Source organism: Agelaius phoeniceus, chromosome 3 (genome assembly GCF_051311805.1).
Source record: "Agelaius phoeniceus isolate bAgePho1 chromosome 3, bAgePho1.hap1, whole genome shotgun sequence".
Lineage (NCBI taxonomy): Eukaryota > Metazoa > Chordata > Aves > Passeriformes > Icteridae > Agelaius > Agelaius phoeniceus.
The window spans coordinates 73,202,961-73,214,971 of NC_135267.1; positions in this window are offsets into that span (position 1 = coordinate 73,202,961).

A 12,011-nucleotide genomic window follows, 5' to 3' on the forward strand; every position below is an offset into this window, starting at 1 on the left:
GCTGAGAGGTGAAGTAGAAGAACCAGACCCACCACAGGGATGTAGAACCCTGGTCACCCAGATTTTGATTCTATGCTGTGGGGATGTGACTGCCTGAATCACTTCTGCAAATGGAATTACACACCTCAGGTACTGCACTTCTGACCTTTTTACCAGGAAGAGGAGAGCTGGAGCAATACAGCTGTCCACACTGCACATGGAAGCCCAGCCACTTTCATATTAAAGCAGAGGCATTTTGTAATGGGTGTACAAAACGCCTCTCATTAGCGTCAGAGAGGCATTTTGTACACCCATTCCAGCTGTGTGACAGTTTCTGCAAGTGTATACAAATACCCTGGAGGACATTTTTGCTTCATGCTCAGACTTTTTTAGATAACAGCCGCTCTTTTATTATTTATAGAGACAAGCTCTATTCTCAAGTGTTGTGGATTGCTTTCACCTCTTACAAGCTTGCCAAATGCTTTCCATTCCAGGAGCCTGATTTGAGGAATTTATCAGTGTTTCCAAGACTTCATCCTGTGGTTTGAAAGCAGGCATTCCTGGGGATTGCCCCAGACTGAATTTTTGGTGAAATAGGTTAGCTCTATTTGAGAAGTCTGAAGACTCATGGCTGTATTGAAAAGAATCTAATGGCGTTGCTTCTACAAGTGAAGGCTGCTTTTACTGCCTAGGGTTAGAGTTACGCCTAGGGTTAGCATCTCCAAACCACAGAGCCCACAGCTCCTGGCACATCGCGGCCGCACTTCTGGTCGGAAGCAAGGACTTAAAAGCCCTCAGAAAATGAGGATGAAAAGCAGTGACTGCCTGCAGAACATTTGGACAGAGTGATGTGTTTAACATATCCTAGGTGAGCAGGAAGAACTCTATTATGCAGGGCAGCACTCACTCACTCAGAACCATGACCTTGCTTCTCTTTGCTAGATCCCCTCCTGCCTCCATCCTTACTCAACATGCTCAGTAACTTGGATTAAAAAACACTGGCTCAGGAGTTGTGAAGGGTAAAAGAGGTGCCAAGAGAGTATCACGCAAGCATTGCTGTTTGCCCAAGTCGGAAGAATGTTTTGTTTGGAGCAAAGCCAGCATTAAGTCCTTCTTTCCTAGTCCTCACTCTCATCCTCACTCCTGTACCACCTTCCAGGCTTTGCACAGAAGTGATCTGCGCTGGAAAAAAAACATTAGCTCCTGTTGAGGTGTTTTTCATCCACCAGCTCCTTCACCCCCCTGGACATCCAGCATTGTGCTCCCACAGCTGAAGGGTACACAGGAGGGACAAAGGCAGATACCTCCACATTCAGCCAGCCCTGTGTTTGACTCCTCATGGGAGCAGCAGGGAGTTACTGAGGACACCCAGAAAATGTGCCCCTGGGTTCTCCCACTCACAGCAAAACAGACTGCACTGAAACCACAGCAGCTGCTGAGGGAAGGATTTGCATTAAAGTACAGAGGCAATAGAAATTCTATTGTTTCCTAACTTTTGAGTATTTGGCCCTTCAACTTTAATATTGTGTCTGGGTATAATTATAATTTGGATGGTAATCCTGTGAGAGTCCCACTTTGAGCACTGTTTAGACATTTTAAAAGACAGTTCAAAGAGGTTAGAGAATACAGACAGACAACACAAGGCATGGGCTCTACAAGGCAGACCACTAGTTACATCTCCTAGTGGCTGTGCACCCAGGGCTAGGACTGATGACCCTGATGAGTTCAAGCTGTCTTGCTCAGAGCAGGGGCTCACACAGACTGTGTTGGACTTTTGTAACAAGAAGTTTTTCCTGTGTGTTTAGGGCAACCTCGGCATCTTTGCAGGCTCCATGCAACCCAAGAGACTCAAGGAAGGTTCTCAGAAACCCAGACATCCTTCCACCCTTAGCTTCATAAAGAAGCTACCTGTTCACACCTGTGCTGACTTCTGCACTTTGTAGAGGAACTGTGTCAGGCTTAGAGAAGTGAGGCCATGAGAGAGTGGGGGAAAGCTCACAGATGGGTCCCTGCCTGGCTTCGCCATGACCAACATCTACAGGACAAAAGGACAGCATTTTTTCATAAAGCAAACCCCACCAGTGACTCTTTCCCCATTGGATTTGCTGTTTTGCTCCCCTTTGTTCGCTGCAAAACTGTGAGGAAATCTGTAAGCGGTGCCCCTGTTGTTGTTGGCTTCCCACAGCTAAGGGTGCTCCCCTTGGCTTGTTCACACAGGTTTCTTCTGCTCTGGTTTTCTTATGGAAAGGAAAATACAAAAGAGTGTATTTGAATGCTTGTTTTGAGAACAAACACAAAGAGTTATGCAGGCTTTGCAAGCAGAGCTGACAGAACAGGTAGGTCCCGAGATGAAAGCCTGTAAGCCACAGTGGCATTTGCTGGAGCAGGCTTTTGTTTGGCCCAGAAACAAACCCAGCAAATCCCTGTTTCAAGCACTGCCCAGCTGAGGACAAAGGCCTCAACATGAAGCAGACTGAGAGCCCAGGCTGCCACCCACTGCAGGAGCTGTATTGTTAATAAAGGCAGTGTAAGAGAAGGCTGCACCTCCAGCTCACAGACCTCAGTATGGATCCCTTGGCATCAACAAAGCGAGGGTGGTGCTGGCTGCTGAGGGCCCATCTTGCTGTGGCCTGAGGGTCACTGTGGATGGCTCCATCTACGCAGTGTGAGCAGTGCTGAGCCACTTGCACCAGCCATCCTTCCGCCCTGCTGCCTCCTTTCCCTGCCCACACGCTGCCATTGCCATTAGAGAGAGAGCCGCTGTCTCGGGTGCATGTGAAGTCACAAGGCACTCCAGTGAACCCACCATCATTTCAGATCGATTGGAGATGGTCCTTGGGGGCAGGGGGTTTGCAAGCACTGCTGTCTGCTAAGCTCCTCTCTAGCTCAGCAGTGCGTGCTGTACAGGCATGCACGCATACAAGAGACAGCTTTATTGATGGAAGCAGTCACGTTCAGGACATGCATCCCTTGCTTCCTTCTTATTCCCAGCTGCCTTCTGTTTTTTTTGGTTTTTTGTTTTTTTCTGGGCAACAGCTAACAACTCATCTGAATAATATAGCTTATCCCACTGACTGCATGGCTGTGTCAAAAGGTTGCCCTATCTCTGATGCGAACTTTGCATTTACAGCATCCTCATTTGAAAGGAAAATGGGGTTTTACAGCACAGGAATCATAAGAATACAAAAACTGATGCAGTTTCATGTTGGATTAACCCAGCTCAGCATGCCATTTCTACCAGTGGACAGCAGCAGGTACCTAGAAAAATGAAAGCAAAGACAAAGGAAGAAGAATCCTCCCCTTGGCCTGACTATTTGGTTTCAGGCTTGAATCCATAGAATCTCAGAAAGTCTGAGCTTGGTCCCTGCTCTTGGGGACCATCTGGTCTATGTAAAGCAGAGCCTAGGTTGAGCTATCCAGGGCCCTGTCACATCCAGTCATGAATATTTCCAGAAAATGAGAGTCCAATTCTTCATGCTTCCCTAGCTGCCCCAACCTCCCAGCCTGCCCAGGGTTCTCTGTGTACTGACTCTTCCTTTTGACCATCTGTCCGACCCTCTTTAACCACTGCTGATGAGCCAGCATTTCACAACTTCAGCAGCAAAAAACACTGAGCCTGCTTAAGCATTTGCTTTTGCAGCTTTGTTTGGCAGTGAGTTCATGGTTTAAACTAAATGTTGGCCAAAATAAGTACCTCATTTAGTTCAAATCCTGGTACCCAATCTTTTCATCAGGGAATAATTTGAGAACTCTTGTGTGCTAGGTTTTGACAACAGTTCTAATGCCAGCACATAATCCAGTATAAAGATTTATCAATTTACTATTATAGCCCAAAGACTGAACATCTTGACCTCCAGCTTAGCTGGCCATCTCTGTCTCACTGTGTGACAATGAACCTCCATCCTGGAGCATGGTGACCTTTATTCATTTAGCCCTGAGCTAAGGCTGCAGCCTGGGCTTTCTCATGAGCCCTGTCAGAGGGCTAAACAAAGACGTGGAAGGCAAGCACTAAACCTGCCTTTTCTGCGTTGCAAGCTGGTTTTGATCCCCTTTGACGATGAATATGAAAAGGAGGGGTTGATTTTGCAAGGAAGGAAACCTGGTCATAAAAGCATAACTGAGTGCTCTGTGTGGGATGAAAGTCTAAAAATGAGAAAGAGATTGGGATGCATAAATCCTATTGATTTCAGAGGAGACAGATGTCTAGCTCTTTTCATTTTTAAACCGAATTTCTTCCCTTGGAGGATAGGAATATTATTTGGCCTTCTCCTCCAAGCAGCAGAAAATTCAGGCTACATATGAAGTACACAGAGGATAAACTCCTTCTTAACTTTTCTTTTTTCTAGACAAGGGTTTTGTCTTACTACAGACAGCAGTATCTTTATCCCATGTGGCACTTTCTGCCTCACCCATGGCCAGCATCTCTGCTGTGGGTAGCTTTGCAAGCATCACTGCACATCTCCCTCAGGCTCATAGTAGTCAGCCTCTCACTGGGCTTCAGACAGATGCTTCAGAAGGAAGTGTGACCACGAAATGCCAGCTCACATCCCACATATGTCTATGTGCTGCCTAACAGTAGCTTTGAGCATCAAAGCCAGTCTCTGTTCATATAGATTCACTAAAAATTATAGTTTTGTAGGCATCAGCTCCATGGTGTTATTGTAGCAGCAGACCCACACACAATACAAAAGTTCTGGAGAAAATCATTGGTCCTATTAGCTTAGGTTCCTTCCCTGAGTTTCAAAGTGCAAAAAATTAACATGGATCAACATGGATGTTTGCTTCCTCCTGTTTTTTCTTGACATGGCACAGGCACTCTGAATGCTAAATTCCAAAGTCCCTTAGGTTTTACCCAGAGTCACCAAAGCAAACAGCAGCAAAGGTGAACAAAAGCTGCATAGCATTTCCACTGGACAAGAGTGTGAGCCCATCCTGGGAGATGTCATCATGTGTAACACAGGGTATGGAGCTTCACACAGCTGCCTCAGCACTGAACCCAATAAACAGGGTATGATCACCCAGCTCAGTGCAACAGTCAGGATTCCCATGCTTTTCATCCCTCCATCCTCCTACTCTCCAGCATAATAGGACTCCATTACCAGCACCCTACAGATGGAGCCCAGATGAGCAAGCACAACAGTGTGATTGTGAGGGGGAGTGATGACATTTCAGCGTGCATATTGCATCCATGCCAATGAGGAAGGGAAAAGTTAAATTAGCCATGTGGGGTGGGGGAGGAAAGTCACATCAGAGGAGCAGGGTCTTACCACAGAGAGAAATTATATGGCCAAGGAAAGAATGGAGGCTCCACTGCTTGAGCTTTCTGAGAGGAAATTAGACGGGACGTACAGACAAATACATCTGAAGGGCTTCTTCCTGATTGCAAAGCAGCAAGAGTAGAACGGTCTTTTAGTTCAGAGGTTGTTTCCAAGAGTTTTATTGCTACTGTAGTTAAGCAGGTGAACATCTGTTGTCCACCTGACCCTCTATAAAACTGCAACTGTCAGGATCAGGAGGCACTGTGCTGTGATCAAGGGACAAAGTTTGCTTGTTGTGAAGCCTGTAGACTTTCATTTGCATCTCTCCATCCCGTTAACAAGCAGCTGAGCATCTGTTAAGAACAGACTCACCCCAACCAAACAGCATGTGAGTGCATGACAGAACAACTGGCATTTATTCTTGGACATATATGGGATAAATTGTACTTTTTGTTGTTATTAAGTAGCTGCACTGAGTTGTCACTTAGGGGCGTGGATATGACACAGCTTTTGGTAGGTTTGTATGGAGTCCTGATGACTGACAAGGCAAGTATGAAGAATTGGACTCTCCTTTGCTGTCCAACTGTGGGCAAGGCATGCTTCTTCATTGCACTTTAGCTTTTTCAGCCCTTAAATGGCAATAACAATACTCCTTTTTCTTTGTAAAGAGCCCTGAGCACCACGGGGGAAAAGCAACCCATTATTATAACTTAGGAACACTAATACAGAGCAGCACTGCATATTTTGGCTCTCCTGTTCAGAAGTTAATGATTAGACATCAGTTGGGAGCTTCTCTACAGGATTCAGGACTGCTCTTGAAGGTGTAAACAATTAAGAAACCAAGACATGATGTTGGTTATGACAGTGTGAACCAGAGGAACCATTCAAGGCTGACTCCCCTTTAACAGGAAGCAATAGGTGATAATAAAAGGGGTAGTGTGATCCTATCTACTGATATTCATGGCAAAGCATGGCTCCACCACCCTGCTATTGGCATTTAATATTTGTTGCAATGGTGCCAATAAGTGTTGGCCTGCTGTGCTGGGCACTGCACAAATGTGTAGCAAATGGTTCTTGTTTCCCCAAAGAGCATCCTGTAGCAAAGAGGTGATGCACTGGTGACAGGAAAAGGAAAAGAAGGAAAAAAAAGCGGATTGGGGGAAGAGGATACAAGGAGCAGGGCATGGCAGTTCCTAGTATACCCTGAAAGGAAATAGGGCATGGAAGACAGAGCATCCTGGACTGTTCAGAGGGAGGCCAGGGATGTCATGTTACCATTGGATAAAGGTTGGTGGCAGCTTCTGAGCTGTAACAGCTTAGTGCTGAGTGCTGGATCACTGAGGACTGAAGCACACAATGGAAAATAAAATTCCCTCACTGCTTCCAATTAACTAGCAGCTCCAGTCAATTTCCTGAAAACAGTCATCTCTAGTTAAAAGCATAAATCCATGCACGTGAAGCAATCTTGGCTCTGGTAGCATACAGCCTAGTAAGGACTCTCCCACTCACCAGGGCTTGTAGGAGTGCTGGCGGGCAGCATCTGCCCCATGTCCATGAGACCTGGGTAGGTTTGTTCACTGATGCCTCCTGAGATTATACTCCCAGGGAGGGTTCCTGGCTGAGCCCCACGCAGAGCCTTCCTCCTTTCCATGTGGCTTTCAGGCAGATGCCAAAAGCTGAGGCAAAAGCTCATAACATGCCAATTACCCTGGCCTCAAAACCACAAATGATTGTATACAGCTGTTGGCAGATGAAACCTTGTTCCAAACACTTAGTACCTAATTGAATAAACTTGCAGAGCCCTGCTCTGGGTTGGCCTGCTCTCCTGCCCTCGTGTCATGGTTCCAGTCCACTGCCAGACCCTGTGTTACAGTCAGAGGGGCAAGAGGCTTGCCTCATGGCTTTCCTAAAAGAAAAGAGAAGATTCCACCACAGCAGAAGTTTCAGATCTATCAGTTTTCTGTCAGAGCACTAAGAGGGTTAATTAGAAAGCCCATTTCCCCTGTCTTCCCTGCACCAGTTTTCAGTTAATGGAGAAATAAACCTATTCATAGTGGCTTTTGGTTCTCCAGTAGAGATGCAACAAGCGCTTCATTTAGATGTGGTGAATGGTAATTATGTTTGATGGGAAAAGTGGGCAATTTTTCCTTTCTTTGTCAAATGCCTTGGATAAATTGTTTTTGTGACATTATCTAGAGCACAAAGGTCCAGTCACCACTTCAAATTATAAGGTAATTCATGAAATACTGTCCTGGATCAGACAAAGCGACCAAACATGACCTTGCCAACAATAACTTACACTGCAGAGAAGGGTCAAAAAAGGTTAGCATTGTCTTTTTTAGAATAACAATATCCTAAATTAAAGGTACTGTATTTAATTTTAAAAAATCCAAAAATTATGTGGTTACTTCTAAAGAAACAGTATCATTCTGAAACGTATGTAATGTTTCAGAGGTTATGAGAAACAGATGCCACTACCCCATCCTTTTTGAGTGACATCTGAAGCTACATGCAATTTTCTCCAAATTGCCTTTTAACATCTGATTGCCTCCAACCCAACTAACTGAGTTGCACTGTGCAATACACAAATGTGAAGCCTACAGCCTCAATCAACACCTCCCAGGAAGGGAAATATTCCTGATCCAGCAAATCCTTTTGACCCATCAGTAGCGAACTGTGCTGCAAGGAGATGCTGCTCTCGTCTTCAAAACCTCTTCAAAGTCTGCTCTAGGTTCCTAGTGTTACTAAAATAACTTTAAAGGATTTTTCCAGCTTTGGGGAGAAAAAGGGGTTGTGTTAAGTGTCCCAAAGGGAATTTATTTGTTCAGTGCTAGCCTGATCTTTCTAGTCCACAAAGTCAGTACTCTCACAAAAAGTAATTCAGATTATAATCTAAATAACAGATCCCAAGAGACACTTTCACTCTTTAGTGAAGACATCCAGAGAAAAATAGAAGTACTGCTTTTATCACCATCCAGACTCGCTTTCTCCTTCTCCTGTGGAATTGTTGCCTAACAGACAGCTCTGTTAACACTCTATATATAAACTCCATTGCAAAGACATTAAAGACTTTGCACTCAGTGTAAAAATCTACAATTCAAATAGTGATGCTGATTCTTGGACTAATTGAAAAGAATTCATTATCCACACCAAAAAGAAAAAAAGGAAAAGTTCCATTCTATCCCTTCAATGCCTTCACATACAGGATGCTGACAATGTTCAGGGGGTTGCCTGGATGTAGCAAGCAGCAAGATTTTGGTGAGTTTCCACTCTAATTCTAAAGCAATGTGAGGAATTCATCCAAAGACCTGCTCAGTGAGGCTCAGTGTGCAGCATATCAACCTCCCAAACCCACCAAACCCCTCAGCAAACTGTAACTCATTTGTTCCCTTTTCCCCCTTGCGTGGGTGCCCTGGGCCAGAGAGGAGTGGGTTCACTTGGTCACACACCAGGTCATGGCTCCTAACCTCGGGGTGTGTGGCACCTTGAAGGGGGCTATTGTCAGTGCACTCAGGCAATGGGCTGCACAAAGGCTCTTTACTCAATCAGCTCGGGGTGGAGAGCAGCCAGGAGCCCCAAATGCCCTCAGCCCACCAGCCCTGGGGCAGCCAGCCCTGCCAACCCCATGTGCTGGCCAGGGGCATGATGCAAAGCCAGGCTTCCCTGTCCAGCACAGGGAGGTGTGAAGGTGGCAGCTCAGCCTGGCTGCTAGGGCAGGTGTGAGAGGAGCCTGGGTTTGTGTTTGTGTGCAGGTGAGGACATGGGCCTGAACACAACAGCAGAGTTTGGGACAAAGTCAGTTTGGGAGTGAAAAGAAATTAATGCTTGAGCTTCTGTTCTGGGCAGGCCAAAAAACCCTGTGGTTCTTAACACCCCAGTTACTCCACTGATTTTAGCAGGACTGGTCACATGTTAAAGAAATGCACATCTTTAAGCACTTAGCCTGAATTAAAGGGTTAACTTAGTGCTGTTGAGAATGAAAGGGACCATAAGGAGCTCTACAATTAAGATAACTACACAGAGCAGGATAGAGAGGTTGCACCTTGGAAGGGAATCAAGAATGGTCTGGGAAGGGCTCTTCATCCTGAAAAACCCTAAAGATCTCCTAGGGAGTAAAATGGGGGATGTGGGCAAAATCAGGAGGTGGGATGCAGAGGAAGGGGAGGAGAGGAAACAAAAAAGAACATAACTACATAACTGTGGAAATGGGGAGTGAAAAAATGATGGAAAGTTTGAAAGGAAAAGCTGAAGAAACACTTTGCAGTCCTCCCCTCTGGGGGTTATAGTCAGTGATGTGGGCTTTTTATGAGCCTGTGTTAGGATAACTCTCTCTTCCCTCCTTGTTTATTCCCCCTTTTAAGATCTATACCATGTTTGCATTTCTCCCCCTCCTCTCCCTTGCCATGGCTGTTCAAATCTAATTACCAGAGGTTCACTATATTCATTAGCTTCAATTCCTCAAAACCCTGGGCTGCATGTCATCTGGATCTGATTATGTATGGTGCATTTCATTTTCCCAGCTATTCCCCTACCTGCTTTTAATCAGCATGAGATTTTTCATTTAAATGTCATTAGACTTTTGAATAAATACGTAAAGAACATTACAAATAAATATAAAAGCTTCATGCAAGTCAGGCCCAAGGAAAGCCATGCCCAAGACCACCCACTGCAGTGTTTTTCTCCAAGGAGGGTGTACCAGATATGCCCAGAGGTGCTAACACAGCCTTGCCCGTCCTGTTGGAAGAGCACTTTGCTAAGATGTGGACTTTTATTCATGCCTCAAACACTGCTGTGAGGTTGGATATGAGGCATGGCTGAAGCTCAGCTCTCAGCAATGCACTTGTGCCTTTCATTTCTGTGGGAGTTCAGTGCCATGCTCACAAGGAGCTGCCCTGTGGCCTGCAAGGCAGCTCCCCAGGCAGGCTCACCTGATGATGTCTGTCAGCTCGTGCCCTTCAGCGCCTTGCCATGCAAGCAAGGATTGATTATGCGTGGAGGGGGGATCTAATTAACAGAAATAATTGCTCTGTACTCATTGTAGGAAGTTAAGCATTGTTGCATGCCTAATTCTCCATCCTTGACTTGCTCAGCCTTGGTAAGGCTGAGTATTAGCTGAGTCCTCCTCAGAGTGAAGGTCTTACCATAGGAGTCTAATGGGCCAGAAGTACAAGTAAAGCACACACAGCCTTTGGGATGGGTTAGAAAGAGGATTCAACATCTTTGAAAGAGCATACTCAGGCACAGGTTTGACAAACTCTCTGCACTTGTACTTCTGGCCCTTTAAAGAAGCAACTCACTCTTTCTGCCATATTTTATTCTCCTGAAATTTCCTTCTTCACTGTTTCTTCTAGGTACTTAGGTTTTCCCGGTATCTGTAAAGACTGATCTTATTTTCCTTAACTCTTTTTTTTTGTCTTCTGCAGGGTGCCTGGTATCTCCAGCTGCTTCTCTGAACAAATGTAGCACACAGTTACTTTGCCATTAGACCCCAGTTTGAGGCTTGTATCTCTTAATTTGCACTTTTCTGTTTCACCCTGAAACATCTCTCTTTTCTCTGTGCAGGTTTTCTAACCTTTCGTGCCTGAAGTCCTCACAGAGTAACCCCTGCTTGGATTTGGCTACTCCCTCTCCATGTACTGCAGCAGAGCTGAGAGAAGGCACATGTTTGAGTGAGCAGTGAAGCAAGCTTGACTGCTTATTGTATTGACACATAGTACACAGGGCTTGGCAATTCCCAGAAAGATGCTGAGTACCAGACAGAGCTTGTAGCTTTCTCCTTTCCCATGTGGCACTGAGGCTATGCCTGTATTAGAGGCAGATCTGACTTTGGAACTCATTTGTGGCACTCGACTGTAAATACACTACAGTTAGCCTAATTACTGGCAGGAAAAATAAAAGATAAAAAAAAATCCAAAAAGTGCATTTTAGGAACCCTTTAAGAAGCATTAAAAAAAAAAAGTTGCATCTCTGTTAAAATGGGTTCAAACACCACTTCTCTGGTATGCCACACATTGCACTCACTGGATCAAGGAACAGCAATGCACAATCTGAGTTACATATTTTTTAGAGTGTCATTTCATTTCAGTGACTTATTTTGAATAAGGGTTTGGTTTAGCTGCTCAAATTACTTAGCAAGCCATCTCAGGTAGCCAATTCATTTTTAAAAGATTGCAATCTGTTTGAGGACAACTTATGATGTAAAATGAATAGAGCATAAACAGGAAGAATGCTTGTCTTGCTTCCCCTGTTGACTCTCATCCATTTGCACTTTCACTCTCCACCCCCTTTGTGGTACTGTGCACTCCCAGAACTGTCCTATATGGACCCAGTTCAAGAAAGCTGTGGTCAACATTACAGACCCACCTATGTTCCTAAAATATTTAGGCTTTTCCCTCCCTCTGTATCATTTGATCTAGAATCATTTCACTCTTTTTTTATTTATTATGCAATAAAATGGTCCTATCTGGAATAAAAGAATGATTTTGGTTTGGGATTGAGGAACGTCATACCCAGCAGATGTAGGGATAATTAAAGTCCCCAGGAGCTCCTGAGCTCCTGTATAAATGGTTCAGTAATGTTTCCTTCTTCCTTTTTCTGAGATGGGTAACAGATGCCCTAGCAGTGATCTTTTCATCTCTCATGTCAGGACTCCTTACCCAAAACATCTGTCTGCTGGCTTCCTGACAGTCAAACTCTGTTAGCAGCTGTTTTTCACAGGTAGGGAGCTTCACTCAGAAATTCAGAGCCATTATCCATCAGCTTCTACATAGGGAC